This window comes from Panthera leo, chromosome B3 (genome assembly GCF_018350215.1).
Source record: "Panthera leo isolate Ple1 chromosome B3, P.leo_Ple1_pat1.1, whole genome shotgun sequence".
Lineage (NCBI taxonomy): Eukaryota > Metazoa > Chordata > Mammalia > Carnivora > Felidae > Panthera > Panthera leo.
In genome coordinates, this window is record NC_056684.1 from 81,722,630 (window position 1) to 81,747,718 (window position 25,089).

At 38.0% G+C, this 25,089-nt stretch overlaps 1 protein-coding gene and 1 non-coding gene across 13 annotated transcripts in view; both read left to right on the forward strand.

Annotated features, from left to right (window-relative positions):
- Positions 1–25,089, forward strand: part of AKAP6 (A-kinase anchoring protein 6) — a 554,746-nt gene that overhangs the window by 200,430 nt on the left and 329,227 nt on the right. The gene's annotated exons all lie outside the window — the stretch shown is intronic.
- TRNAK-CUU lies at positions 11,383–11,455 on the forward strand. Its single transcript has one exon. It is a non-coding gene; the product is annotated as a tRNA-Lys (tRNA).

Sequence of the window (25,089 nt, forward strand, 5' to 3'; positions counted from 1 at the left end):
TCCCTGTCTTTAACTCATCTTTCGTACTCAACCTTGATACCTTAATTTATGACTTTACTTAAGAAACCATAAGTACGAGAGCTGCAAGTTATGTGGAGGATTTTGATCAGCCTGCAAAACCAGCCATATGGCCAGTACCACCCCTCCCCCACCCACTCCACTGTCTGAACATGCCTTCAGAGTCCATTCCCTCAGTGTGTGTGCCTAGTTGTCTCCCTCAGGATTTCTCTTCTCACTGGCATTTTTTTTTTTGAATGTGCAATAACTGCTGGCAATAAATAACTTAGAGAAATTAAGGTTGATGGCTGTCATCCTATTTGCATATGGGTCTTCTAAGGAAGAGAGTAAGAACTCTTAAATCTAGAAAGGGCAGACCACCTTCAGTGAGTTGTGCGCTGAATTGCAACTCAGTGACAGTGCTAGTCCTTCTTCAGGAGCCAAAGACTCACACGTTTTCCATGCAAAGCATAGTTGCTCCTGTGGCTGTGCGTGACTCCCATATCAAAGGGCTTTCCATAAATGACAATACTTGGTCTTGTACTTGCTGATATAAAGTATTAGAAGATGAGGCAACACAGTGTAAGTACTAATGGTTTGCTGGAACAGACCAATAGGGAGATAACTTACAGTGAAAACTTGATTTTTACATGAGATGAAAAGATGAAGATAATAGACATTTGTAGGTGTTTAAACAGCTGGATTTTTGTGGGGTTTTTTTTTTCGCGTTTCTTTTTTTCTGTAGTTAAAAAGGCATATAATTATAGATTTGGAATGGATTAGGGTTATTTGCCCCAACATAAATGCTTCCTTATGTTAAATTGCTTTCCTTCTTTTTTGATTTAAAGATTTGTGTTTTTCTTGAATATAGAGCAAGTGAATAGTGTTTTTCTTGAATATGTAGCAATTGAATGATGTGGATATGAGAATTATCCATTGGAAGAGAGTCTCAGGTATTTGCCAAGTTGTCCTCAAACATGGTTGGCTAAAAATCCCAAGAAGTTATTTCTGGAAAATAAATTTGCTTGCCCTCTCCTTTTTATTGAAGCAAAACTGGTTCACTCCAAAATTTTCCTTTGTGATGTTGATACTTGGGTATAAAAATGGTGAGCTTTATAGTTTCTGTCCCCTTTATCTCCTTTAAGAGACTCTGATCTGCTTTTATGAGGACTGTCCTATTTTTTAATTACATAACAGTTGTAACCTGCCCCAAACCTACTTTGGAAGTACTCAAAGTATAAATCCCAAACAAATGATTGAGTTTGCTGACTGACTGCTCATTTCTCTAGATAAAATGGGTTGGTGGGAGAGGTGATGGTCAAAGCAGGACATTCTGGAGTGGCCACTTTGATGAGAGTAAGGGATACCTCATTTTTTAAGGGGGAATGTTTGGGGCTTTTTGTTTGTTTTATTTCTACTTTTTCAGTGGTGGAGGAGCATATGTAGGGAAAAGTGATACACATGCATTTCAAAAATGTAAAAGTGACTAAGGATTAATATTTTATTTTGATGTGATAGATGAATGAGAATATTTTACTATAAAGCAGATACAATATACTAGTGCTAAGGCTGTTAGGGTCCCTGGAAATTGGTCTAGTTATTATCGAAATGCTTTATATGAAAAGCCACATTAACCATGGTTTAATTTTAATGATGAACAGTCTTTGAATGCCAAATAGTGCCATAGTATTTCATTTGGTAAACCTTCAAAATGAAGAAAAAACATAGGAATATCATCTTTACTTCCCAGACATGTTTGATTTTGACTTCAAAAAGAACAAACAGTAGAGATTAAAATTCTTCTTTTGGGGCACCTGGGTGGCTCAGTCCATTGAGCATCCTACTTCAGCTCAGGTTATGATCTCATGGTTAGTGAGTTCAAGTCCTATGCTGGGCTTTGCACTGACAGCACAGAGCCTGGTTGGGATTCTCTGTCTCCCTCTCTCTCTGCCTCTCCCCTGCTTGCACTCTCTTTCTTTCAAAAATAAATAAGCATTAAAAAAATTTAAAAACTTCTTCTTTTTACAAAAACCAAAAAATCAGAATAAAAGCTATAATAATATGTAAAAAAATCACCAACTACAACTGTTTTCAGAAGTAAAAATGGAAGATTGCTTTGTTTCAATATCAAATAACAAAAACACAGAGCCGATAGCAGACTTTCAAAATGAATTATGCTCTCAAATTGAAACAAATAACTTTGGCGGATGTAAAATATAACTAACCAAGCTTTTATGATGGTTTAATAATGTTTGTAAATGGCTGGGTCAACATATCTGTTCCAAAATAAGTACCTTAAATTGTCATGTGTCTGTGGGTGGCAAACAGGGCTGGTCACGACCAGAGTCAGAGAATTGGATCATGTCCAGGGACCTCAAATATAACTCTTTAATGGACTCGCTACTACTTCCTTAGTGCTGATAATTATATACATTTTAACCAAAGATATTATGTTCCCCAAGAGAAGGGTATAACACATTATGAGAAATAATTTGATGTGAAGAAAATCAATGATCTTCAATCTGTAATTTCCCAACAAATGATACTCTTCAAACTACTTTGAAAACTTCAAAAAGCCTGATGGAAATTGTACATTTATCTGTGATATGGTTTTACAGACTGATTTTTAATTGCCTTCTATCTGAAATTCTATTAAACCAATGAAGTAACAAACATGTTTTATCTCATTTTGTTAGGGAGCTCTGAGAAACATTTGTATTTGTAATTGAGTAAAAGGAAAAATGGAAAAATAATATTTTCTAAATAAATTTAGCTTGTCCAACAAGAATAATCTTTCAAAACATGGGGTTTATGGTGGGAAAGGATAAGATATAATGAGGGTTAATGAGAGGTTTCTTGGTGAAGACAAGGTTGAGGAACCACTGAATTAATCTACTGAAGAGGTCCTTATCTACTGAGTAAGGCTTTAGGAAATTCACTATGGAAGAGGTAAGTATTGATCAAGTGGGGGAGGGGAAGGGCTGAATACTCCCCTCCTCATCCCCTGCCCCGGCAAAGAGCATTTTTAGCAGTATCAGGTGAGGTCATGAGGATTCTGAACTCAGTTTTACCTGCTTCTCAGTTTGGTGCTCAGATGGCCCTGGTGTGGAGTGAAGGCAGCTCAAAATTAGAAACTTGCCATGGCTACTTGAAAATTCTCTATGTATCACATATAGTGAAAGCACATCTCTCCACCTAGCTCTCAGCTCTGGGCTGGGGCAGGTAAAACTCAGAAATCCCAAGCTTCTCGTTAATCTAGGATCAACTTCAGGATCTCGACACAGTAGTAGACAAGAGAGTGAAACCAAACAGAGATATTTGTGTGATAATCACACTTGAAATTCTTCCCTGTGTGCTGCTCGGGTTGACATTCTGATAAAGTTCAGGTGTCTGGTGAAGCTGCACAGATAGGGCCTGGTCTCTAGACCACATGTTTCTTGTCTACGTCATAAACATGAAATTTCTGAATTATTCCTGTTGGCATTTTTAATCTCTGTTCAGAGGCCACAAACCTTAGTTTTATAATTGGGACCCAAGTTATGTCAAAATAGAAAATTTAAACATTTCTCTTCCATTCACTTACCTGAAACCTACTCCCTAGCCCCCCAACCCCTGCCCAGGTCCCGTGCCCCAGCCAACTTTGCAAGACTGACCTAGTCATCATTTTAGTAACTCACAATTATTTACATTGCTATCTGGAGATTCTATCAGTTTTGCTACAGAGATTCTCCAGTGATCAAAGTCACATCTTGTTCAGTCTGCCTACTTGATATCAAGGTTAGTATAAATAAAACACCTTGACAAATACATGAAAGTATATAGAAGAAAGTTACCTTATTCAAAATGGTAATTCTTCTACTACCCTAATGCTATATTAGTAGTCAGTATATCAAATTTGCTTTCATTTTTTTTTAAAGAACCCTAGGCAGAGAAAAATCTAACTAGAAAAGATAATTCTTCAGTTTAGAATAATGAATTTTCATTCCAGTTATGTACATCTTCATATATAGCCTGGCAATTAAGAGCCTTGTATTATAATATTGCCCTATTGTTAACTTGAAGCTTTTAAATTTCTAGTGTATCAGTTTCTTTTTCGGTAAAGTAAGGATAAATACTGACTTAGTAAAATTCAGGGACAGTAATAATGTTACCTACTTTCCACAGATAACAGAAGCCATATAATTATATGTGTTGATGATGCTATACTTAGTTTACATATTCCTTTCTTAGTAAATTTCCATATATTATTTGTTATCCCAAATGTCTTTAAAAGTATTATTATTAGCCATAATAGTAATACAGAAAATGAACAACAGAGAAGATTGATTACTATACAAAATTACTAATTTTTTTTAAAAAGAGAGTAAGGAGCAGACTAACATCTTCACAGAGAATGAAATCATGCCAGAAAGATGTGCCCACAAAACATATGAAGATGATACTTAATATTTCCAATTGAGCCAAAGGCAGTTGAATAAAATGAGGGAAGCTATGAAATACAAACATGGATCATAATTAGAAAAACTTAGAAGTATGGTGATTAAGGAGAAGGTAGATTTTGAGACATGAAAAACTCAGGGAAGAATTAGAAATACAAGGGAAAAAGTTCAGGAATGAAGTCTCTACTAAAAGGAAGGAACACAAGGGCAAATAAATACAACAGATCATTAATACCTTAAGAAATAAAGAATATGGAAAGAAGGAAAGATATTCATGAGAGCCAAAAGGAAACAACCAAAATGCCCATCACCTGGGTGAATAGAATTTTTCATTTATCCACAAAGGAGCACAACTTACCAATAAAACGAATGAATCAATTATACATGAATTAACATAAATAAATCTCAGTAGCATAATGCTACGTGAAATAAATAAGAAAAAGACTATATACTGTAAGATCCCATTTAACTGATCTTCTACTTTTTAACAATTTTTATTTCTTGAGAGAGAGAAAGTGCACATGCGTGCACACTCACACAAGTTGGGGAGGGACAGAGGGAGAGAATCTGAAGCAGGCTCCACAGTAAGTGCAGAGCCCAACACAGGCTCAGTCTCATGACCATGAGATCATGAGCTGGACACTTAACAGACTGTGCCCCCCTGGCGCCCCTTAACTGGCATTCTAGAAAAGGCAAAATATAGGACAGAAGGTGGATCAGTAGTTGCCAGAGGCTGGAGGAAGGTGTGTATGAGGGGAAGAGAAGGTAATTGACCATGCTGAGGCCTGAGAACACTTTCTGAGGTGATGGAAATGCTATATTTATCTTGGTTACACTCCTGCATACATTTGCCAAAGCTTACCACACTATATACTTAGAAATGATTAATTCTATTATATGTAAATTACACCTCAGGAAAAATAAAGATAAAGACATAAAAAGGGATTTGAGGAAAGTAATGAATACAGGCAGATTGCTAAGAAGATTACCCATATGCCTAATAGGAATCCCCAAGAAAGAAAACTAAAACAGTAGAATAGAACCAATAAAAACATCTTTACTTAATGAAAACCTTTTTGAAATAAATTTTTAAATTATTTAAAATTACATATTGGAAGGTGCTACATGTGTAATGAGGTAAAAAAAAAAAAATCTACCCAGAAAACTAAAACCTATTGGACTATAAAAAGGAGAAAAAAATGGAAGAAGAAAAAAATCCTGTGGTCATCCAGGCTAAACAACCAAGTAATTGTTAAGGCAAAGAATATTAGATTGTCACTAGATTTTTGTCAGCTGATTTTTTTTTTCTGCCAGAAGAGAATGGAGTAACATATTTAGGATATTTGGGAAAGAAAATGAGATGCGCCTGCGTGGCTCAGTTGGTTAAGCATCCGACTTCGGCTCAGGTCATGATCTTATGGTTTGTGATTTCAAGCCCCATGTTGGGCTCTGTGCTGCTAGCTCAGAGCCTGGAGTCTGCTTCAGATTTGTTTCTCCCTTTCTCTGCTCTTCCCTGACTTGTGCTCTGTCTCTCTCAAAAATAAATAAAAAACAAAAGCAAAAACAAAAAATTGAGAACTAAGGATTCAGCCAAATAGCACTTCAAGTATAAAGATCACAGAGAAACTTGCCAAAAGCCAGGATATGTTGTTTCCGGAGTGGTTACTGAGGAATCTCCTGGAGAATATATGTGTTAGCCAGTCAGAATAACTAGAGAAACATCTAGGTGAGGACTACTGGCAGTGATTTTTATTAGCTGATAAAAATCACAGAAAGGAAGACAACCATATGCAACTCTTGACAAAGCTATATACCACCAACCATGAATTAGTCTTGGCAAAAAAAAAAAAAAAAAAAAGAAGGAAAAGAAACTGGAATATGATCAAGTTTAATTAACTATTAATTTCCAAGAAACATAAGGGGGAAGAGAAAGTGTCAAATCATACCATGAGGTTGTAGTCAGCAAAACGTAGACTGTGTGAAATGTGATATTCAACAGGACAGACAACTGAATCTTCAATAAACTTCCCACATGGGAGAGAGAGTGGGAAAGAAAAAACATAGACTGAAACAGCTATTAGAGTCATATTAACCAATCAGTGTGTGGACCTTGTGTGGATCCTGATTCAAAATGCAAGCTACACAAACAAGATGTTTATAGGACAATTGAGGAAATATGGACACTGATTGGATATTTGATAATATTAAGGAATTAAATTTTGTAGGGGTATAATAAGGGTATTGTCATTGTGTTTAACAAAAGGAGTCCTTGTCTTTTGGCAATATGTACTAAAATATTATTTAGATGAAATGACAGCATGTCTAGGATTTGCTTCAAAATAACTTCAGAACAGCAGGAGTAGGTGGGAACATACATGAAGCAAGATTGGCCAGGGTTGGTAACTGTTATTGCCGGACAATGGGTACATGGTGATTCATTATCCTGTTGTCTCTACTTTTGAATGTTTGAAATTTTCCATAGTAAGTTTAAAAAATGAATGACTGACATTTATATCAGGTTTTTCACAAACTTGTAGCAAAAGGATTATCGTTCTCCAGGACAAGAAATGGAGACTTAAGGAGGTGATCATTTGGCCCAGGACACTTAACTAGAGAGTGTCAGAATGATGAATCCAACCCTGCTTCTTTGACACCTTGTCTTATCTCTGCTCCTCTAAACTGTGCTGTCTTAAAAGCCAGGTGGCTCTTTTCCTTGGTTGTTTGGGTGACTTTTCCTAGTACTCTGATCTTAGTTATGGGAGAGGTGAGAATCCCAAGAGGTTGGTCTATGATTCCTGCTTCACACTTTTTGCTTTACAACGAGAACCCCAGTCTTCCTGAGCTTGCCTTCAGGCACTGCACCTTTTTTAGGGCTCACAACTCCATTTCTTTCCTTCTGTCATTATAAGTTAAATTTTCCCTGTTTTATTTGCTTTCAGTTTTCTTTCTTTCTTTCTTTCTTTCTTTCTTTCTTTCTTTCTTTCTTTCTTTCTTTCTTTCTTTCTTTCTTTCCCTAGCCTTTCTCCATCTGTCAGGTGACTTTTTTTTTTTCAATTTTTTAAATGTTTATTTTTAGGAGAGAGAGAGAGAGACAGATCATGAGTGGGGGAAGGGCAGAGAGAGGGAGACACAGAATCTGAAGCAGGCTTCAGGCTCTGAGCTGTCAGCACAGAGACCAATGTGGGGCTCAAACTCAGGAACCACGAGGTCATGACCTGAGCCAAAGTTGGGTGCTTAACTGACTGAGCCACCCAGGTGCCCCTGTCAGGTGACTTTTCAATGGCTGATTATAATCCTTTTCTTCTTGGCTCTGCTGCAGATACTATTTCTTCTCCCTCCTTCTCACCCTAATGATTGCCTCCTTTTCAAAGAGTTGGATTTGGGCGATTTTGAGAAACTGAATCAGTAAAAGGAGCACTCATAAGGCAGTCCTCATGAAATAGGAACCCAAGCAATAGCATTTAGAATCTAGAAAGACTTATGAATTTTCTATTCAAACATTAGTACAAGAGGAAACCTGGCACCATGAGCAAAATAGATGCCCTATTAATATTTATGGCTGCCATCAATGAAGAAGAAATGAAATGACATACCAGGAAGAGCTGGTTGCATGAGAAAAATGTTCCTCACTCCATGCTTTTTGACTTATTGGACTCCATTTTCATCCCTGTATGCTTTGCTATCTATATCCAGGCAATGCATATACCATAGCCTTGTGAGACAATGTGTTGCCCTTTCATGGAGTGAATGAAAGTCAGCCCACCTGGTCAGTGTGGCACAGAAACACTTGAGGGCAGAGACCTCATTGATTCATATTTACATTTCTGTGCAGGGTGTTGGAAGATGTCATCTCTCCTGTTCATTTCAAGTGTTAGGAAGGGTCTCTGCTAAGTCACACACCTGTGCTGTCATGACCTAAGGTAAAACGGCAAAATGGGACTTTTGTTTATGGTTCACTGCCTCCCACCTCCCATCTTTGTCTGTCTGTCCTCTCTCTCAGGTACTCCATACCCTCTTACCCTCTTGTTTTCTCTTAATCAAAACTCCCCTCTCACCACAACAGCCTCCAGAGACTTGCCAGTCACCAAGTGTCCTGTGTTGTAACTGGATTTGCCCCCTTTGCTCTAACACTCCTATCTCACCTTTATCAACATCATTACTTCTGAGGTAGTGATCTGAGACAGAGCATTTGTTTAAAGTGATTCTTTTTGTTTTGTGTTTACTTATTTTTGAGAGAGAGAGAGAGCGAGCATGGGAGGGGCAGAGAGAGAGACACACACACAGAATCTGAAGCAGGCGTAGGCTCTGAGCTGTCAGCACAGAGCCTGACTCGGGGCTCAAACTCAGGAACCACGAGATCATGAATTGACCTAGTCGGGAGCTTAACCAACTGAGCCACCCAGGCGCCCCTAAAGTGATTCTTAGTAGGATATGAATAATAGGCAGGTTTTGTTGAAATTACTCTTTGCTTTGTGGAATGTGTAAAACAGTCCTAAACTTAGTGATGCTTTTGGAAGACGTATTTAGTAGGCATTCCAGCTAGAAAACTTGCTGATCCTCCCTCTGCTTTGTCACTCCTCCCTGATTCATGGGATTTGTGGTGAGAACTCATGCAGCTTTGGGGAAGTGCTTTCCTGTTCTGCTAAGAGACCTTGTGCCAGGAAATAATTTCTAGGCATTGTTTGCTGAAGTTTAACAACTTGCTTCAGCAGGCCTATGAAACTAATCCAGCAAATCAATAGAAAGTTTTGTGTTACTCTTATAGATCTCTAAGGAAAGAGATTTTCACAACCTTTTTTGTATGCCAATATATCACAAACTTTGTGACCATTAAGATTTTCCCATGTAATTTAAGAAGAACTAAAACACACATATGCACACAAATGTTCATTCATTTAAAAAACCATTAAGTTATATGCCGTATTCAACTTCCAGTAGATTTCCTATAGCGTTTCTTAGAAGTAGAAAACTTTTAAAACATGTCCAATTATCTGTACAGAATGAACTCAAAATCAGTTTTTACTTTAATCTGTAAGAAAGTAGACAAAGTTTGGTGAATAATTAAATCATTAAGAATTGTATCCTGGTAAGGGAAGGGATTGGATATACTTTTACTGTTTACTTGTATTATAGCACCACCTAGTGTTGATAGAGAAACAGGCTCTCCACAGCTTTCCTAGCGTTTCCTTGCCTGGCTAGTTAGAAAAACAGAAACCTAGAGCATACCTTCTCGGCCTGTGAGCCACAGAACTGCTGCTCAGGGATGGTTCTAAGTTATGAAATACAGTTTATATTACGTTTCTGAAATGAAGGATTATACCTTCAGTTACCTCATGATCAGAATGAATTTTTTTGATATGTGTATTTGACATATTTTGTCACTTTTAAGCCTAATAATATCCATTTATCTTATCATTTCCTAACAAACTAGCCTGTAGATGTTGGGAAATGACCGATTTGCTTTAACTTCAGTGGCTTTTTCAACAAACAAATCTTTAAGTGGTGAAACAGCCATTGCTTCAAATACGGTGATGCCATATGAGGTTCAAGGTTAGCATGTAAGCACATTACTGCCACCCCCAACAGAGAATCTTCACCCCTTAAAAGGCCACAAAACGTCGGGGGGGTGGGTATTGACCTTCACAACTTCACTACTCAAAGTATGCTCTGTGGACAAGAAGCTTGGGCAAACCTGGTAACCTGTTAGGAATGCAGAATCCCTGCCCCCACCCAAGAGCTACAGAACCAGAGCCTGCAGCTTAACGAGATCTCCAGAGCTGACTCATGTGCCCATTAAAATTTGAGAAACACCATTTTAGAGATGCCCTCTCCACTCCCCAAAGATTGAACAACCATCAAACCAAGAATAAGGACTTTAATGATAATTTGGGGTTTACGAGATTTTATTCTTGGAAAAAATATTGTGGTTTTCTTGTCTGACTTCGGACTTATTTCAAAGAAATTGTATCACTGCTGTTGTTGGAACTCACATCAGCAGCTGTACAAAAGCAGCACATCCCTGTCCTACCAGGAGCCATCAGCTTCATCTCTTGGGAAACATCATCAGAGCCATGTAAAGCAGCTGAGAGGAAAACTGCCAACTCTGAAATTTTAGAGCATGAAATGCTAAGAAAATATTTAAATTAAGTTTGCTGTGCTAGAGAGATTCATAGTTTGAACAGACATGAGGGGGTGAGGCATAACACTAGGGGGTGAGGCATAAATAATTCCTGACAATTGAGGTAGAAAGGAACACTTAGAGCATGTATTATTATTAAAGTGGGAAATCTTAAAGCTTGATTTTTCTTAAGCCTTCATTTCCTCTTAAATATCTCTTGCTTCTATTTATACATCTAGTAAGTTTAGTGTAAAAATAAGAGCAGTCACTGCCATTTGTTTTTTGATTAATGTTCAATTAGCTCATAAGTGTAACAAGTTAATAGCATTCACACATTTATTTTTTCATTTTTTTTAAATTTTTTTTTAAATTTTTTTTAACGTTTATTTATTTTTGAGACAGAGAGAGACAGACCATGAACAGGGGAGGGGCAGAGAGAGAGGGAGACACAGAATCTGAAACAGGCTCCAGGCTCTGAGCTGTCAGCACAGAGCCTGACGCGGGGCTCGAACTCACGAACCGTGAGATCATGACCTGAGCTGAAGTCGGACGCTTAACCGACCAAGCCACCCAGGCGCCCCCCACACATTTAAATTCCTAAAACATTTTAACCTCTCTAATGATCTCTGACACCTTAGATGAATAGGACAGACCTAGAAGCTTAGCTAAATTAATCTTTCTATCATGTAGACAAATTAGAAAATGTAATAAACCAAACTTATAACTATGATAAAAATTCCTTTATATTAAACAATTAATCAAATTATTCAATTAAAATCATAGCTGATACCTATTAAATATTTCAAATTAAAATTTAAAGGCAGGGGCACCTGGCTGGCTCAGTTGGCAGAGCACGTGACTCTTAATCTCGAGGTTGTGAGTTCAAGTCCCATGTTAGGTATAAAGATAACTTTAAAAAAAACCTTCAAGGCAATATTATATTTCAGAGTCTTTAAAATATTTCAAAATTTGATTTAAGAAAATTTTTAATGTTTATTTTTTAGAGAGAGAGAGAGAGAACATGAGTTGGGGAGGGGCTGAGAGAGACACACAGAATCCGAAGCAGGCTCCAGGCTCTAAGTTGTAAGCACAGAGCCTGATGTAGGGCTCAAACTCATGAACTATGAGATCCTCACCTGAGCCGATGTCAGACACTTAACCAATTGAGCCACCCAGTTTCCGCAAAGCATTTCAAAAATTATAAATAAACACAGATTACCTCCATAATTACAAATCTTACTACAAAATTTAGCTTAAAGTACCATGGCTTATGTCATCATCTCTAATACCTATTTCTACATTTTCCTAGTGTTTTACAGTCATTTACACAACTAAATGAAGCAGAAGTTATTTGATCCATGACCAGTCCTTTAATCCAGTCATGGGCAGATATAGTAACTAAGACAGTCTAGACCAGAATGTAAGACTTGGGTGCTACTTCCAAAACCATAGATTACCATGCTGAACCTTCTTATATACAGTTTAATTCTTTCTTGCCAGTGGGGCAATCCAAGTCTGTGGCTATTAACTGGGACTTAATTTGACAACCCTGTGTATCACTTGTCTCCAGGATTTATTCTATCTTTATTCCATTAAAAAAAAATTTTTTTTAATGTTTATTTATTTTTGAGACAGAGACAGAACATGAGTGGGGGAGGGGTAGAGAGAGAGGGAGACGCAGGATCCGAAGGAGCCTCCAGGCTCTGAGCTGTTACTACAGAGCCTGATGCGGGGCTCAAACTCACAGACCATGAGATCATGACCTGAGCTGAAGTTGGATGCTTAACCGACTGAGACACCCAGGCGCCCCTATTCAATTTTTATTGTAAACTCTTTCAACATTCTCCTACCTCTTTTGGGTGGGTAGAATTCTGTGCCCCCTAGCAGGGTTGCAGCTAATGTTGTCATTGCACAATTAGCACTGATTGAAACCTGTGCTGCTATCCAGGGCATACACTGTCTTTATTCATCTGCCTCCATTTTACAGTCATTCTATTGACATTGCACCATGACTGGAGCTTGGCTGAGAATGAAACACTGGACATTGTGTTACTGGACTCCTCTGAGTAAGCACAGATACTGCAGTGTGTCATTCATTCTGGGTTATGACTTCAATGTTAGCACAATTATTGTGAGTAAACCAAATTATCCCTATGAAAAATAATCCCTATGAAATATCTTTCACACTTCAATGTATAGAAGCCCATGGCTTGTTCCTTAAAAGAAACTAGAGCTTTGATAATGTATTTGACATCATAGGTTGTGTTCCTAGGAAGCAGATTCTCAGGCTCTGGGATTTGCTTGCTGGAGGCCATTTGATAAAACATCTGTGAGAGGTGTGAGACATCAGATCAAGCAGGGGGGAGGGTTGAAACCCAGGGCAGCTGCAATAGAGACCTCAGTCATTCCTACTGGAGACGCCATGGAGTTATGTCCCTACCCCTTCCCTGCTAGGGTTTATACTCCCTCCCACTGAGCAGGCATTGGATGTAGAAAACTCCCAGGGAAGGACATGACCTTGGGTGAGGCAGCTGAGGGCAGTTCCCAGAGAGGGTCTTAGCTGAGAGCAGTAAGCAGCCAATACTCCTGGAAGATGGGAGAATAAGTACCTCAATCAGAAGTGGTGGGGGAGTATGGATGCTTCCCATAGCATTCACTAAACTGTTTTCTCTGTTTATTATTATTATTATTATTATTATTATTATTATTATTATTATTTTTACAGGGCTTAGTCCAGAACAGGTCACGGTCTTTAGCCCTGGAACTTAACTCTAGGAGAGACAGTGTAACAGCAGACAGATCCCTGTGATGCAAATGAAAATGCCTCTCTGCTGAAGGGCATTGTGGAGAGTGCATGAAAACATGGCAGTGATGTTGGCAGGGAGATGGCAATGAGGTTCTATGAACCAACTGTCTCCTGCAGCTGTGAAAAGACACACAGCCCGGCTGCCAACTGTTGGGTTCATTGTGCTTTGGCTGAATTTAGTTCTCTCTTATGTCAACTTGCAATTCTATGTTGAAGAAAATTGGTCTGGTCTGCCACCATCTCCATCTCTTAGCAACTGAGAGAGATGGAAACAACAGCTGAGTAATTTGATATTGGGAATTTAAAGGTCATGAAAATGGAATATAATGGCTGTTTGTATTAAAGAAAAAAGAGAGAGAAAATGATGTAACTCTAATGCTTAGAAATGTTTGGAATGCCACATGGGCTACAAAGAATGAAAAGCTAGTTTAAACTGGTTGGACTATTCCTCTCTCAGAATGATTAAAGTTGAGGCTAGGAGCACTCCCAAACACATGTATTTGCCTAAATATAAATTCTTGTGGAATGTTGGATTGGAACATAGAAAACAGTTTCTGTTTTCTGCATTAATTTTCTCTAAGATTAACCTACTGCTTTCTTACTATGGGCTTTGAAACAATAATTCCAGTATAACATAGATGACAGCTTAGAGTTATATTTTGTTTTCCTTCTGGTGGCCAATGGTCATGGAGATGAGAGGTGAAAATGGGAGAAAAGGAGGGGTGGTCCTCAGAGGCAGTGATGAGCCTCCTCTGGAGGCAGGAAGCCTGCTTTATAGGCTGCTCACACTGTCTCCAGGGTGCATGTACAATAGGTAGCAATGGAATTGGGTGTTTGAAAACTAGAAAATGGAAAGCCAAGTGGAATTGTTGATAATAAGTTGTTTTCCCTGTTCCCTGGGGCCAGTGAAGAGGCCATCTGGTTTTCAAATTAGGAAAGCCAGAAAATATAGTGTTTGCTCTCAAATATCACACTCTAATGAAAATTCCAAAGCGGAGGGAAAAAGGCAAGAGAGAAGAAGTCTGGGGGGAAGAAGAGCTTAAAATGCTTAATTAGTGGAGTGAGCTGCTTGCTGCTTGCATTCCTGTAGGTTCATAATCTAAGCATTTTTCAACTGTTTAGTAAACCTGCCTGGAAAAGGTTCATTTGAAGGGATGTGGACTACAAGGGAGGGGATTGAAAATCTAGTGCTTTACGTGGTAGGTAACTGCCTGATATTTCTCAGAATAGCTTGTTCATCCACCACTTATGCAGCTTTTATCCTAGCACAGTGGGCAGAAAGCCATTGTTTTCTTAACATTGTTAGTGGTTCACTTCCTTGCCACCTTCCCGTATGGTTGGGCCATGGGTCTACTGCTGCTGTCACTGTGAGCTTCTCTGTCTTTTTTCATTAATGCTAAGAGGACCACATGAAATAGTTCCAGTTTCTCAACAAAGTGTTTGGGTTTATGACAAAACAACTTTGAAGAGGGGACGTAAAAATTGAGAAATACATTTCTTCTTCTTATCCATTCACTTCCCTACCTCCCAATGCCCCCAAGAAAACATTCATCCAAATGTTTTGTAAATCCAAAACATTTACAACAAATGAAATGGAACCATATGAAATTGATTTTTTTTTAGGTCAAAGGCAGTTAAATACAGGTAATTTCACATGATTCAACTTCTACATATATAGACAAGTTTCTGATTTAAAACTAACAACTGAGTGATTTTGAGTGATTCTAAGTGATATCTAAGGATAACTGTCCTTAGAAGAATTCTCTGAGGAGAGAGAAAACATTTCAAGGTAAACATACTGACAAATTTATTTGTAACCAAACTAAATTCCAGATGGGGCTGGCTTATGGTTTACAAATGGAAGAGAAATAGGGATTGCATCTTGAAGGAAACTAGTTTCTGAGGGAGATGAGGATTTAAGTTTTCTTTGTAGGATATGTTTTCAGCTTACTTGGTCTTGCACTTATCTTAAAAATTCTGTTTAAGACTAGAAAACTGAGAGATGCCTGGTTGGCTCAGTCAGTGGAGCATGAGACTCTTGATCTCAGGGTTGTGGGTTTGAGCTCCATATTGGGTGTGGAGATTGCTCAAAAATAAAATCTTAAGAAAAAAAGAATAGAAAATCCAGAAAAGGACCTACAACTATATGGCCAACTAATCTTCCACAAAGCAGGAAAAAATACACAATGGAAAAAAAGCAATCTCTTCAACAAATGGTATTGGGAATACTGGACGGCCACCCACAGAACAATGAAACTAGACCACTTTCTTTTCCCCTACATAAAATTCAAAATGGATTTAAAGTGAAACCTGAAATGGAGCAAATGTGAGGCCTAAAAATTATTGCACAGGCAGTAATCTCTCTGACATTGGCCATAGCAACATTTTTCTAGATATGTCTCCTGAGGCAAGAGAAATAAAAGAAAAAATAAACTGTTGGGACTTCATCAAGTTAAAAAGCTTCTGCACAGCAAAGGAAACAATCAACAAAACTAGAAGGCAACCTATTTTCAAATGACATATCTTAAAAGGACTAGTATCCAAAATCTCTAAAGTTAAAAAGCTCTGCACAGCAAAGGAAACAATCCACAAAACTAGAAGGCAACCTATTTGCAAATGACATATCTTATAAAGGACTAGTATCCAAAATCTCTAAAGAACTTGGCAAACTCAATACCCAAAAAACAAATAATCGAATTAAGAAATGGGCAGAAGACATGAATAGACATTTTTCCAAAGAAGACATCCAGGTAGCTACAGACACATGAAAAGATGCTCAACATCACTCATCATCAGGGAAATAGAAATCAAAACCATGATGAGTTACCACCTCATGCATGTCAGAATAGCTAAAATTAACAACACAAGAAACAACAGGTGTTGGTGAGGATGTGGAGCAAGGGGAACCCTCTCACACGGTTGGTGGGAATGCAAACTAGTGCAGCCACTGTGGAAAAACAGTATGGAGGTTCCTCAAAATGTTAAAAATAGAACTCCCTACGGTCCAGCAATTGCACTATGGTATTTACCCAAAGGATACAAAAATACAAATTTTAAGGGGTACGTTCACCCCAATGTTTATAACAGCACTATCAGTAACAGCCAAATTATGGAAAGAGCCCAAATGTCCATTGACAGATGAATGGATAAAGAAGTGGTATATATATACAATGGATTATTATTCAGCCATAAAAAAGAATGAAATCTTGTCATTTGCAACAGCATGGTTGGAACTAAAGTGTATTATGCTAAGCAAAATAAGTTAGTCAGAGAAAGAAAAATACCATATGATTTCACTTAAATGTGGAAGTAAGAAACAAAACCGATGTACATATGGGAGGGGGGGGAAAGAGAGAGAGGGAAACAAACCATAACAGACTGTTAACAATAGAGAACAAACTGAGGGTTGATGGAGGGAGGTGGGTGGGTGATGGGCCAGATGGGTGATAGGTATTAAGGAGGGTACTTGTCATGAACATTGACTGTTGTATGTAAATGATGAATCATTAAATTCTACTCCTGAAACCGACATTGTACTGTATGTTAACTAGAATTTAAATAAAAACTTGAAGGGGCACCTGGGTGGAAGTTGGTTAAGTGTCCGACTTCAGCTCAGGTCATGATTTCACAGTTCATGAGTCCAAGCCCTGCATTGGGCTTTGTGCTGACGGCTCAGAGCCTGGAACCTGCTTCGGATGCTGTTTCCCTCTCTCTCTGCCCCTCCCTTGCTTGCACTGTGTCTCTCTCTCAAAAATAAACATTAAATAAATAAATGATAAATGGAAATTTGAAAGATTAGCATAAATTCTGTTTAATATTTGTGGTTCACTCATGTTTCAAAATTTGTTCTGATTTCAGATCTCTGTGTTACATTTAAAAAAAATTGTTCACATGCTCCTTGCTTTAGGAGGTATATTAACTTTTTTAGATGGAAACTCTAAGTTTCCATTCATTTGTGGGAAAAGTATACATTTGTTCACTTTCTCAGCTCTAGAACATTCATTTTCAGTTTTATATTTTTGAGACACAGGAAGTATATTTGTTTAAATTTTCTCTCTGACAGTGAACCCAGAGCTACAACCCAGTGAACATAATGCAAAAGAATGGAAATCTTAGTGCAGTCTTCTTTTATACTTCATTTTTGGTGGCTTATGAGTGTTTAATAACCATAGTGAACCTTTATTCAACATTTATGTTATGTCAGGTACTATGCATGTACTATCACATTTAATCCTCATTCTATGACATGGGTCCTAGTGTTAGCTCACTTAACAAATGAAAGAATTGGTGCACAAAGATTGTTTCTCTTCTAAGGAATCAAAATTGTTAATAGCAGTGCTAAGACTAAATTTCAGACTGTCTCTAGACTTGTCCCTAGACTTGTCTCTTAGACTTGTCTCTCTTAATTTACTATACCATCTCTTAATTTACTATACCATTCTGCTGTCATACTGACTGTAACCAATTCAGGCATTCCCCCCCAATTTATCATGTTTAGTGAATGTTTTTGTTATCAGTTCTTTTTTGAAGGTGGGATTTGGGCAAGATGTCTTGCAGGACTGAAGGCAGGTATGTTGACATTTTATGAAGAGCAAAGCTTCAAAAGAAGCATTAAAAAAATTTTTTTAGTGTTTAATTTTTGAGAGAGAGAGAGAGACAGAGAGAGCAAGAACAGGGGGAGGGGCAGAGAGAGGGAGACACAGAATCTGAAGCAGGCTCCAGGCTCTGAATTGTCAGCATAAAGCCTGACGCAGGGCTCAAACCCACAAACTGTGATATCATGACCTGAGCTGAAGTCGGATGCTTAACTGACTGAAGCCACCCCGGTGCCCCAAAAGAAGCATTTTAATGAATTTTCTTCATGTAGAGATGCAAGAGAAACCAGCTGTGTTTGTAACACTTGCATACCACCAACCCACTTCCTTGAATCCTTGCATTTTACTTCATTTTATTTTTTTAAGGTTTATTTATGTATTTTGAGAGAGAGGAGCATGAGCTGGGGAGGCACAGAGGGAGAGGGAAGGAAAGAATCCCAAGCAGGTTCGGTGCTCAGCTCAAAGCCTGACACCAGGCTTGATCCCATGACCATGAGATCATGAGCTGAACCAAAATCAAGAGTCAGATACTAAACCAACTGAGCCACTCAGGTGCATTTTAATCTGATGAATCAAGGGGCACCTAGGTGTCTCAGTTGGTTAAGCGTCCGACTTTGGTTCAGGTCATGATCTCCTGGTTTGTGAGTTTGAGCCCTGGGTCAGGCTCTGTGCTGACAGCTCAGAGCCTAGAGCCTGCTTTGGATTCTGTCTCTTTCTCTCTCTCTCTCTCTCTCACTCTACCCCTTCCTGCTCATTCTCTGTCTCTCTCTCTCCTCCAAAAATAATAAACATTAAAAAAATTTTTTAATCTGATGAATCAAGTCTGTAGACAGAAATTGTTATTAGCTCTTTGAGCTCCCCATAAAAAATGTTTTGAGCCCTCTTTCAACTATACAACATTGCAATTATTATCTACCTCATACTTTTAAATTTTCTTGTTTCTATGCTGAAACAGAAGTTCAATGTATTGTTTTAAGACATATTTATATGCTGTATTTTCTACTATCTTATATATTTATCAGTTCAGCAAATATTTATTGAGAGCCTACCATATGTCAGACATTCTTCTTAGCATAGCAGTGAACAAAACTGGCAAAAATTCTGGCCTCAAGCACTTAACATTCTTGTGGTGATTAGTTTTTAAAAGGGTTACCAACAGAAGGCCAGAGAAGGAGGGTGGATCTATAGAGTCAACTCCTTAGAAATTATTGAGAGGCCTGGGGAAAAATTTGCAGTGCCTTCTTATTCAGGAGGCCCCAGAGCCAGCTCAGACTCTACTCAGATTAAGAGCAAACAGCTAAATGGGGGCTGGAAGAGGTTCCAATTTAGCTTCCATTGTGTGGATCACTTCAAAAAGACATTGTAGTAAGATATTTGCATAGCAATCTAAGACTCTTACTGGACTTTAGCCTTGTGACCCATATATAGAATTTTTTCTAGCCACATTTTAAATGTCACACAAAGATGAAAACCCTTAGATGTTGGGCACCAAGTTGCAGATCTTTCTGAATCCCAGAGTTAAAAATAATAGAAAAATTCCCTAAGTAGAAGCAGCTGAAGAGGGAAGCTGAGGGTGGGGTTCACGGTTCTCCCAAGGAGTGGCTGAGCCTGGCTGGTTGAAGCTCAGCTCCGAGGCAACTTGGCTCCCATGTGTGTGTGTCTGTCCTGACAAACCAATTTAGTGCCACAGTTCCAAGTCTAGTATGTATCACAGACTTGCAAAAATGCTCTGCGGTATATTTACTACTTTGGTCCCCCAAATCAATTGAGCAGGATCTTTTCAGTAGCAAAGCAATTTTATTTATAGAGATCTTGCTACAAATGAGAGGCAATTTAGAGTAGTGGTTAAAGGAGTTGATGCTTGGAGCCCAACTGTCTGGGTCCAGATTCCAGCCCCACCTCTTACATGGCTACACAAAGCAGCTCACTGTGCCTCATTTTCCTTTTCTGTGAAATGATGGTCATAATAATAGCATCTGTCTCATAGGATTGTAATGAGCATTAAATGAAATAGTATCTGTGAAATGCTTAGAATGATGAGTGGCCATGGTAAGCACTATATAAATGTAGCTCATATGACAGTCTTAGATTCTCCTGTCAATAGGCATTGCCTGGCTGGGGTTTAGCATCCACAGTGAATCTTTCACATAGCTTTCCAGACATACTGGCATCACCCCTAAATGCCAAAAGTAAACTCTAAGATTTAAAGTAAAGGCATATACTGACCATAGCCATGTATGAAGTTTTAAGTTTTCATATTCAATGATTAAGAGCCAACATTAGTGAACATTGTTGCCAAGAAGCGCCCCCCCCCCCCTTGTGGATGTGTGCCCTCAGGCCAAGTGCCTGTGTGATTGCCTTCAAATGTGTCAGGAAGACATTACACTCAGATCTATGAAATCAAGGGATAGATTTTAGGGAGATGAAGGTCCTTCTGCTAAACAGATGACTGGAAAGATTAAGTAAGTAAATAGTGAGGAGGAAAATTCCAGGCTCCAACTGGAGTCAAGATGTAAAGCAGCAGCAGCTAAGCTAACAGGCCATGGTGACAAGGATTAAAGATGAACTGAATGTCCTCAGGGAGAAAGCCAAATGAGGATCTCTGCCATCAAAAAACACAAAAATGTATTTAATGCCTAAACAACATAATCAGCATGTGGAAAACTAGAGTTAGCCTGAGATAATGTTTGCTTAAGGAGCAGGTCTGGGAAGGAAGATGAACACTAGAGTAGATTTTATGGGGAGCTCCCAGAACACACAAAATACATTATGATGACTCGCAGTGAAGAAAGGTGGTTTTGGCTTTTAGGCAGGCGATGGGCATGTATAGAGCCTGGTCACATGGGTTAGAGAAAGAGAGAATTGTTGGACTAAGATAGGGAATAGAAGTATAAACAAACCTCCTCGGTGCAATGGAATTCACCCTTCACAATTAGAGATCCTGATTTCTACTATGTTGCCCTCTTTGGCTCAGCATAAAATTAGTTTCTATGAGGAAGGAGCTAGTCTCAAGTTAGAGGGTGTTGAGGAAAATGTATTCTGAGGAGAGGAGAAGAGAGAACAGAGCTCCCCAATCCTATTTGTATGAGTTTGTCTCTTAATAGCCTTCCTTTGAGTAGGGCATTGTGAATACATTTGCATTTCTTAACTCAAACAAATGATAGGCAGCTGCTTGGTTGAGAGAGAAACATTGGCTACTATGTTAGATATTCAGAATAAAGAAGAAGTGGAACTATATTCTTCAGAGTTGGGTGAAAAAAATCATAGCTCTAAAGTAAGAGAATGTTGGGGTCATGTTTGAAGGTGAAAAAATTTACAACTGGCTTAAATAGTGAGTTCTCTTATATGGGCTCTTTGTTAATTAATGGACGATCTGTGTTAAGCCCTCAAATCTTATGATTGAAATAATAGCACAATATGCAGTATTCAAAGGGCTTTCTTCTTAAACATTTGTACCCTATTCATAGTCAGTGCCCATTCATAGTCAGTCATGCTTTCTGATGCTGGATTTCTTTCCACGATTTGTACATATTTGTGTACAGTGACTCACATAGCTATTTTAAGGAAAGAAGAAACAGTTTTGTGATTTATCATAAACTAGTATGGAGCTCAAAGATTTTTAAAAACCCATTTTCATTTACTATTTGTTTGAATTTAGGTATCACTAATAGTAGGTAAAGTTTGGTAGGTAAAACAATGCAAGACAAACTCTCAGGAGCCAGAGTTCAGTACACTATCTGATCAACCCCAGTCTGATTATTCTTATTCTTCTTTGGCCCTACCCACATGTGCTCATGCCTGCAGATCCCAGTGGCACAGGAAAGTATCTAGTTGGTTTCCTGGTTGCTTTAACACAAAGAAAATTAATTCATATTTACAGATTCATGTATAGTAAAAGTACTTTTAAAATGTGAAATACATATTTTCCTTATATACAAGATTGTTGTAAAAAAATCAAACAATAGACAAGTGAGAACTTTCCTTTTATATTCTTAGGGTTTACCCCCATTAACAACTTGGCATATATTCTTCTAGACCGTATTTATATTCATATTTATGTAATTTTTAAAGCATGTTTGTTGCTCTTGTTTAACCAACTGTCTTGCTTCCTATTATATTTTAGGATCTCTTTCTGGATCAGTGTTACAAAGATCTGCTTTAGTTGTTCCACTTTATTGATTGACTGATTTGTGCATAATGCATGCAAAGATACAAAATGGCAAACATTGAAAAGGATGTCTCTCTCTTGCCCCTTATTCTCCTGCCTCACAGTTCCCCTCTCCAGAAGCAATTATTGTTATCAATTTCACATAAATCCTTCCAGACCAAATGCAACCTTCATTATTCCCTTCAGTATACAAACAAGCTATACAATATCACAGTCTGAAAGAGGAAGAACTCTTCCTCAAGTTGTACATTCCCTTCCAGCTACCATCTCATTTCTTTGCTCCCTTACAGCAGTAATCCCTAAAAATTTTTCTCTAATTATGGTTTCCTATTCCTCTTCGCACACCCTTTGATGAACTCACAGCAATCTCGATCTTTATGGTCTGTTTAAGAACTCATTGGGCTATAAAGGTTTGGCTTCTTCTTCTACCTTGGGGCAATTTGGAGAGTCTTCTCCATTTCAGAACTCCATGTAGGTAAGCCGATGCATTCTTTGAGACTGCATTACAGCTCAACTTTCCCCAACCCTGCTTATGTTCTTCCTCTTCCTCAAGAGTTCATCCCAAGAATACTCCCTAATAAACTTCCTGCACACCAATATCCACTGTAGAGTCTGCTTCCCAGGAAACCAACTGTGACATCCTCTAGTGGTTCCCCATCTCAGAGGAAAAGCAAGTCTTGCAATGGCTCTGTGTGTCTCTCCTTCTTCCACTGCCAACTTTTCTGGCTACATCTCCTACACTCTCCTGTTTGTTCAGTTTTATTTAGGGGTTCCCTAAGTATACTAAGCAAACTCCCACTTGTGAGATTTTGCACTGGCTTTTCTGACCTCCTGGGGTATGCTTCCCCCAAATACACTCCTGTCTCAGTCCTCATTTCCTTGAGATCTCTGCTCAAATATCACTTTATCAGAGCTTGTCTCTTTACCGCTCTGTATAAAGTAGCATCCCCACTACCACCCTAGCACTCTTTATTCCCCTTCTTTTTGATATAAAATGTACTAAATTAATTTTATTGTTGTCGGGGAAGGTGGCTGAGGGAGTTCCATGTTCCTGCTTTGTGATCCCCTTCCAGCTGCATTTCTTTCCCTAGGGACCAGGCACTCTTAAGGAAGGTGGGGTAGAATCTTAGCCTCAGTTTGAAGAAGTTGGAGCTGAAAGGGGGCTGGGGGTGCACCATGACCAAAGGGGCCATTTCTCATGTTTCTTTCCTCATTTTCACTGCCTCTTGAGCTAGGTGGATTTTCTCTTCTTAGCACGTAAGAGTATTTGCTAGGGAAAGCAGGTAAAAAAATAATAAAACCCATCCCCTGCAGGAAGAAACCACACCATCAACACCAACAAATTGCTGTGTTCCTTTTACAACAAAAGGGACTTGAATTTTTATAAAACCAAATGTGGTATTTCAGTGACTTTTTGATAATGTACAGGTCTTTTTTGTGAATTTAAATTTCTTTCTTTCTATATTTATATTTTAGGACCGATCTCATTTTTTAAAAGTTTATTTATTTATTTTGAGAGAGAGACAGAGGGAGTGCAAGCGAGAGAGGGGCAGAGAGAGAGGGAGAGAGAGAGGGAGAGAGAGAGAATCCCAAGCAAGCTTTGCACTGTCAGCACAGAGTCCAGTGCAGGGCTTGAACTCACAAACCATGAGACCATGACCTGAGCAGAAATCATGAGTTGGATGCTTAACTGACTGAGCTACCAAGGCTCTGCAGGACGATTCTCGTTTTTAATAAGGTTTAAGAAAAAAGTGTCTAGCGAAAAATAACTTTTGTTTTTGCCATGTGATGTTCCACAAGTGCAGCTGTAGAAAAGTGCTTATCAGTTGTATAAAAACCACCTTTGATAGAAAAAAAAAAGAGACAATTATATTCCCTTTTATGTAATCTTTATACTAATACTTTTTAAATAAACTTTGTTGGGATTGTTGCTCTTTTACTCGTTAACTTACAGAAAATGTAGATATTTGTGAGTGCTTTTTTGTCTGTCTTTTATATTTTAACTTTGTTTCTGATGTTTTATTTTTCATATAGAAGTATAACACTTTTGTACAGTGGAGTTTATCAGTTTTTTCTTATGGGCTTTGTGTCATGCTCTAATCTTCCTCACTTTGACATTACAGATATTTTTCTCATATATTTTCCTGCAATCCTTTTAAGTTTTGATTTTTTACATTTTAAATATTTTTTTACTTGAGAATTTATCCTGATGTACATCTTAAAAATATGGGAATATAAAGTTTTTTTTAAATCAAAGATCAATAGTACCATAGTGTCCAAATATCTGTTGAACAAATTGTCTTTTCTCTCACTGATGCCAACTCCATCAATTTCTATTTCTAGCTTTATATTCTGTTCCATTTATCTATTCATTTGTGTATAAATACCATATTACTTTATATATTATAGCTTTATAATGTTTCTTTAGTTATCTGGCTGGTTTTATCTCTACCCGCAACTAAAAGTTCTGAAATTAATGATATTTGCAAAATATTTCCATCTTTGTTGCTTATTTTTCCACTTAAATTTTATAATCAACTTGTCTCGTACCAAATAAAATTCTATTGGCTTTAGCATTTTTTTTTGTATTTAGAGATGAATTAGGAAGAATTAACATTTTCATAATCTTCAGTCTTCTTATCCAAGAAGTTTCTTTATCCAAGTCTTTCTACATTCCTGTCACCATATGTTTCCTTTTTCATGTTTTTAAATTGTTGTAAATATGTTTTTATTCTGAATGTATTGAGATTATCATATGATTTTTAAAAATTTTTTTTCAAACTCTAAGCTAACATTGCTTTCCTGGAATGAATCCAACTTGGTCATGATTATTATCTTTTTTATGTATTGTCTTCATTTGTGAAAACTGGTCTACTTTCTGGTTTACCTGTACTCCTCTGGAGTGCTCCCTTAGAGCTCCCTAAAATGTTGGATTTTTACCAGTGCCCCTTCTCTTTGGTAGATTC